Source organism: Helianthus annuus, chromosome 15 (assembly GCF_002127325.2).
Source record: "Helianthus annuus cultivar XRQ/B chromosome 15, HanXRQr2.0-SUNRISE, whole genome shotgun sequence".
NCBI classification, from domain to species: domain Eukaryota; kingdom Viridiplantae; phylum Streptophyta; class Magnoliopsida; order Asterales; family Asteraceae; genus Helianthus; species Helianthus annuus.
This window is the reverse complement of record NC_035447.2, coordinates 56,250,374-56,257,819: the sequence shown is the minus strand read 5'-3', so window position 1 is coordinate 56,257,819 and position 7,446 is coordinate 56,250,374. Positions and strand designations below refer to the sequence as shown.

General features: G+C 35.3%; 1 long non-coding RNA gene across 1 annotated transcript; it reads left to right on the top strand.

Moving 5' to 3' along the window:
* The first annotated feature begins 1,183 nt into the window (after positions 1-1,183).
* LOC110911720 lies at positions 1,184-3,205 on the top strand. The gene is made up of 2 exons (XR_002577281.2): positions 1,184-1,382; positions 2,880-3,205. It is a non-coding gene; the product is annotated as an uncharacterized LOC110911720 (long non-coding RNA).
* The last annotated feature ends 4,241 nt before the right edge of the window (positions 3,206-7,446 follow it).

Here is a 7,446-nt window from a genome sequence, read left to right as displayed (position 1 = left end):
CAAATACAGCCGATTTGCCAAAGATTTAGTCATATACAATGACTCCAACTTTGCCCAAATCCCCGCAGCAGACGTCTCCTTTGATACTTCACTAAGAACTCGATCACCAAGACTCAATATGATTGCACTATGAGCCTTCTCGAGCATATCCTTCTTTTCTTTATCAGTTAAGCCTTTAGGAAGTTTATCTTCTCCTTTCAGCGCATCTACCACACCATTATGAACCAGAAGAGCCCTCATCTTCACACGCCATAGACTGAAATCATTTCTCCCATCAAATTTCTCCAATTCAAACTTCGTTGACACCATCTTTAATCTCTGATTGCGGAATTGAACGTCAATTTCTTCTAATCGAGCCACCAATGGCTCTGATACCACTTGTCAGAAAAACAACCCAGAAATTGACCCAGAGAATTGAATCAACGATTAACGATTGAATCTTATTGAATCAGAAATTGAATTACCAGAAAAGAATTACAAAGAAATTGAAAGTAATGAATTAATTACAAACTACTGCAAACCCCTATTTATACTAATCGACCTAAATTCAGTTACAACTATCCGTTGTAAGAATTTCCACAAACACCCCCTGAACTTACAAGAATGTAAGTATCAGACCTTATACCTAAACAACTGCTCCCTGATACTTCAACAACGGACTCACTTCACAACAACATTTCAAACCACTGATTCACTATATACTGCTTATTTCAACAGCAGCTGTTTACCATCATCAGTTGTTGCTATCAGCTGTTAACCACCATCAGTGTTTGATCACAAGCAGTGCTTAGAATGCTACCAGTTGTTTGTCTCGTTTAGTCTCAAACAGTGGTTTGCTTATTTATTCATAACTCATCAGTGGTTATAACTGAAATGTTACTTTTCTTAACAGGGTAAGTAGTGAGAACTAAACCATAATATGAACATAAGACTTTTGAGCTCGTGAGCTGGCTCGAGCTCAACAAGTGAAGCTCCGAGCTCAGGTTCGAGAGCCGGGCTCGTTTAAGCTCGGATCATTTGAGTTTTTTTCAAGCATGTCTCAAGGAGCTCATGCATACCTTGACTTACTTACGCCTTGATTTAACTTCAACCGAACAACCAAGATACTTAATCAGACCGGACCGATTGTGTAGCCGGTTCACCACTACCGGTTGGACAAACTACTCACACCACTAATTTTATATCAGAGCATGTTTGTTACTAGCCTGGAGAGAAGAAACAAACTAACAAAGATAGAAAATGGCAATCGTCTCTCTCTGCTATAGTGCACTCCCAGCTCACTTTAGCAAGCTAGGGTTCCATCACAATCCAATTTGTCGACCTGATTCATCATCAATCAATCTCCATCGTGTTTCGTTCACTCACTCAACTTCAATTCTCAGGTTCTTTATCTCAATCGCTCTATCATCCTGTTCAATTTCACCGTATTCATCATTCATAAAAATGTTACTTTCTTTATTATAACTTCATTACTTTCTGTAATGCTGATTCTTTGCATGCTTTATTAGGGCTTGTTGTTTAGGCAGGATTTGGGGGCAATTGGTATTTGACTCAATGTTTTATTAGGGCTTGAAACAATCAATTTCATGCTTTTATAGATATCTACTGAATTTGATTGATATGTTCTTAAAACGTATTTGAATTTTACTTAAACTCTAAATTGGAAAGGATTTTGAATTTTATGTAATTAGGTGTGTAAATGAGTTGAGCACTTGAGCTCGAGTTCGAGTTCGAGCTCGTCTTGTTAAACTGCTCTTCCCATTTATTGGTGTATTTATAATTGTTTTTTAAAATAACATAATATAGAAATGTGTTACTGCAGTAGTAATTGTTTGGCTTTCATTGTTAGTCGGGGGAAGGTGTTTGTCGATCTTGAAATATAAACATCTAATTTTATTTAACGGATGTAACTATTGATTGGAATTTGGTATGGTGTGATTGTACTTGATCAATACTATGCTTGTTGAATGCATTGGTTCATTGCAAGAAAGGATGCTAAAGTATAAGTCCTTCCGTAGTGGGGCTGCATATGGCGCCATTTTCACATAAAACGCCCCATAGCGCCCGGGCACACCACGCTATGGGATGGAATTTTTGATGGCCGTGATTAGCATAACGGCACTACACTAAGGTTTCTCACACACACAAGCACACACACACACACTCACACACATATATATAATTGAAGGGGTTAACCACTACACACTCAAGTTATATAACCCCCCTTTCTTACATATTTGCCACGTGTTGTATAACCCCACATCGCAAGGGGTTATGGGGGGTTACCATTACACATGGCCTAATAATGAACAACCTGCTCTTGATTTGAAGATATGCTAAATATCATGTAGTTGATGAACGTTTACGTTTCGTAATATACTTAGGCCATGCGTAGTAGTCACACATAACCCCACCATATACACATTCCCCAACCCACATTCACCCAACATCGCCCCGTTATCACCATTGCGGCCCACAAAATTCACATTCCATAACGCAGGGGGTGTTCCCGGCGCTATGGAGGCACCATGGTGACCATCACGGCTGGATGGTGCTTGACTACGCATGGACTTATGACTTTAGGACATGTTTTTTTTTTTGGTGAATGTGAGAACCCGTTAATGGTAAACTTATGGGACTCTGCCGATAGCTTCCTAACTATTGGGATCAGCCGATCAGGTAAAACACAACCTGTGTTGGGTAGGTGACCTTTAAGGGGTTTAAATGTCTTTAGGACATGTTTGGCTGTCATCAATTAGTTCATGTATAGCTAGCTGTATAAAAACCTCTACATCCTATATATTTGTGGTTTTATCTTAGATTTTCAGAAGTTTCTTCTTCTTACTTGAGCGTGTGATGTCTTTCATCGAGTTGACCAGGTTCAAGAATGCCCCTGGACCGTTGATAGGCAAGTGGTTGCCTTCATTACATGCAATAAACAAGCCAGCAGGAGAATCTAATGAAGCAATCACAGATGGTGATACAAGCAATGCCCAAGGACCTCCTTTTCTGACCATATTAGCTGGAATTGCCGTCTTTGTCCTTGTAGCCTGGGTCGTTGGATCCATCTTGTCGTGGCTAATTGGTCTTTTGGGTTTGATTTTCTCTAAATAGGCGGGGTTATGATCTCGTTGTATTTGTTTGGAACATGTTTATCTGGACATTATCATCAGCATTCATAATCAAACATAGACCCGTTGTGCAAGTCGTTATCAACACAATTAGAGGTGGCAAAATGGGTTACATGGGCGGGTTGAGTAGTGGGTATTCTTTGTGTGTCGGGTTAGATCCGCGTTTCTGGTATCTCAGACTTCTTGAGCATTTTTTTAGAAATGTTGAACCCATTCGAACAAGGCTACAATTAGTTGTATGTGCATTCTAAAAAGATCTAGAATTTAGAGGAATTAAAATCTATAAAAACTAAAGAAAATTAGAATTAAAAAATAAACTACAGTTTATCATAATTTAATAAAAGATATGGGGAAAATTCACATTTCTTTATTAACGTAGTGGTTGGTTTGTAAATTTATCAAATAATTCGAAATATATATGTAATATAAAAATGACGGATTTATTCTTCAAACTTAGTGAATATATAACTTGCTCATTATCTATTGATTATTCTATAAGTTTCTTCATTGTTTTATCAAAATCGTTAAAACATTTTTTTTAACTATATAAAATCAGTCAAGTTTCAATATCGTTTATTGTTTTGACATTTGCTATAAATATTAAAGTTAAGGAATACATGTAAAGTTGTTTCCTTATTGCTGATTGTTCTTTTCAAATTAACATAAACTAAGATATATTATGAAGACAAAAAATCAACAAATTGTAGTCTGTTATAAAGTTGGACTATTTCACAGGCTCAACTATGTATGAGTTTAGTTATATATATATACACTAGGTTAGCTACCCATGTAATACACGGGTTAATACACGGGTTGAATACAAAAAACAATATGAAATGAAAATGTGTGTACATAATTTACACGTCTCCAAATATTTTTTTGTAACATTTGATGTTTTATTTGTAATTTTAGCATCTTATTTTAAGATTAATAGTTTTACTTCGTCTATACTTTTAAGTGTTGTCATGAACACATACAATTGACCATGTGTGAAAATCGGTTGTCTAAAAACCAAACCAACCTTCGATCGTATAGCAATTATATATAAATGCTTATGAAAAATTTCCTAACAACGTAGTAGTACTAATTATTAAACTTAAGTCGTATGAGAAAGATTATTGTACAAGAGGAATGAAGTGTACGAAGTGTAGGAGAAGAGCTTAACCCTTGATTTACAAGATCAATGGTTGAGATTAAGTGGTCCCTAAATTTAGAACTCACGAAACTAAAAACATGGAAACAAGTGGGGAAAACGGTAAAACAGAAAAATTCAATATTGTTGACTCATAAACCCACTCTCCCTTGATTTTCAAACGACTATAACTTTTTTATTAAAACTACACCGTATTAATGAGCATTTCATTCTCTTTAATTAGATCAACCTATTGCTATAGTTTTCTTAAAAACAATTTACAGGATTTTTGATACTCATTAGGTAATTACGTGATTTTGAATACCCAGTAAGTGACTATGTGATTTTGTATACCCATTACGTGATTAGTGATTTCATTATAGTATTTTATATGAAACCCCACTAAGTGATTACATAATTATGTAACAATGGTTGACTATGTATTATTACGTGATTTTGAACACTCGTTTCGTGATTACATGATTTTATTATAGTATTTATGTGAAACCTTGCTGAGTGATTATGTAATTACGTAAAAACAAAACATGTAAAATATAATATTTCATATGGAATACCTAATATTTCAGGTATAATCACGCATGAAGGATAAGTTGTATACAAAGCATTAGCCAAATCAACCTTTAATAACTACATAATGTCGTATATTAGAGATTTAATCACGTAATAAAGTATAAACAACAAAATTCTTATTATTGAATGTGTAATCACGTAATATTCATAATTGTATTAACATTAGTTATAACAAATCATATTGAACGTGTAATCACGTAATTAATTTACACTGAATGTGTAAAGATTTATATTGAATCTGTAATCACGGAATGAGTATTCAAAATCACATGGTCATGTACTGGGTATTCAAAATCATGTAATAACATAATGGGTACTGGGTATTCAAAATCACGCAATCACGTAATGCGTATTCAAAATCTTGTAAATTTCTTTTAAGAAAACTATAGCAATAGGATGCTCAATTTAAAGAGAATGAAATGCCCGTTAATATGTTGTAATACGTATGAGAAAGTTATAGTCGTTTGAAAATCATCATCATCATCATACTCAGTAAATCCCACTAATAGCAATGGTAGGGTCTAATAAGGGTAAGATATAGACAACCTTACCTCTACCCCGTAGGAATAGAGAGGTTGCTTCCATTTCTGAATTAATCGAATCGAGTTTTTTTTTTTTTTTGAATTTTTATCTTTTTTACCTGAATTCGTATTCGATTCAAATTCCATTACTTGACTCGAATTCGAATCGAACTCCAAATTTGAAAACCGAATACGAAGCTTGATAATTGAATTTTGAATGTTTCAAATTCGAATCGGATACTGAACACCCCTAGAGCTTTGCGTAAGGATTCATTGTGTTGCCCTATGATTTTAGAATTCCCCAGGGTGTTGCAGTTAAAAGAAAAATATTATTTCATGATCTAGTCCCTGAAAACTAATAATAAAAATACGTAAAACACATTTCTAATCTTGAAGTTTTGTAAAGTACCTTTATATCAACTTTATATAAAAATTAGTTTTAAGATAAGTAATCAATAAAGTCCAAGATAATACATTGATGAAAATCATATCATTTCAAAGAAAGGATGAATACATGATCAAAAGGAGATTAATTATTCATTACGCATACAGAAATCACTAAAGAAACAAGTTACATTAATAGATAAAACCATGATTCATGAAACGAAACCACCATATGATTCTCTTAATGCGCCTCTTATGCCATAAAAGCGTCCTTCGGGAAGCTCTTGGAGATTCCTGTGGGTGTCTTTACAGTGATTTTGTCACTCTTCGGGCTTTCAGCGTAGATCTCAGTGAGTGAAATCCATATCAACAGCTCTTTAGACTTCACTCCTGACAACTTTTTTATCTTACAGTCCTCAAAGTAGGAGGTGATCTCAGTCGCGTATGATATGTGTCTTCCAGCCTTCTCAAACTTGTGTGTGGTATCATTCTTTTGTTTGATCCAAAAAAATCCAGTTTCTTTTACGAAACCAAGTTCCTCGGCGTCCTTTACAGGCAATAGACCGTCGGGAAGATGATATTCTCTTAGAAGAGACTTGGCTTTTTCTACGCAAACATCATTGCCGGTGAGAATTTCGGCACACGCTCTTATCTCAGGGGTGATTGGAGACATAGTTTCTGAAGGTAGTTTAGTTTGTATGTGATGTAAAGAGTTGATGGAATGCTTTTGCAGTTTGCTAAAACATTGTTATTTATAGATAGTTGAATAAATTAGTGACCTTCATGTTGATTTTAATTGCCAAAACGCCCCTTTGTCACAAATTATTTTTCTATTAGAAGTTATTCGTTTCAACATCCAAGTTTTTGTTGTCACATGCAACTTTAGAAATATAATATTTCACTCCATCTTAAATTACTAAAACCGTGTTATGAAAGTGTTGAAAAATAAAGGTGACAAAACGTGGCTTAAAGAATATTTTCTTATTAATTTAAAGTAGATCTCACCTAACATAATTTTTAAAGTTATCAAAATAGTATTGAGAATGTATAACGTGTAATTATCTTTTTAGATTTTGTGAAATATTCAAAGAGTAAATTGCCATTTTAGTCCCTAAGTTTTGTTTAAATTTGTCATTTTAGTCCAAATAGTTTTTTTTTGTTTCTGGGTCTCTGCCTTTTCCCTTTTGTTGCCATTTTGATCACATACACTAACTCCATCCAAAAACTCCATCTTTAACCAGGGGTATTTTGGGGATTTTCATTTTAAATGTTTTCAATTGCCATTTTGATCCAATTCCAAAAAATCAAAAAAATTCCAAAAAATTCTAAGAAATCATAAAAATTCTAAAAAATCCAAAAAATCCGTTTCGGCGCGAACCGTTTCGAACCCGAACCGTTTCGAGCCGAACCGTTTCGACCCGAACCGTTTCGACCCGTACCGTTTCGACCCGAACCGTTTCGACCCGAACCGTTTCGAGCCGAACCGTTTCGACGCGAACCGTTTCGAGCCGAACCGTTTCGACGCGAACCGTTTCGACCCGTACTGTTTCGAACCGAACCGTTTCGAGCCGAACCGTTTCGACCCGTACCGTTTCGAGCTTAACCGTTTCGACCCGTACCGTTACGAGCTGAACCGTTTCGATTCGAAACGGTACGGGTCGAAAAAACGGTTCAGCTCGAAACGGTT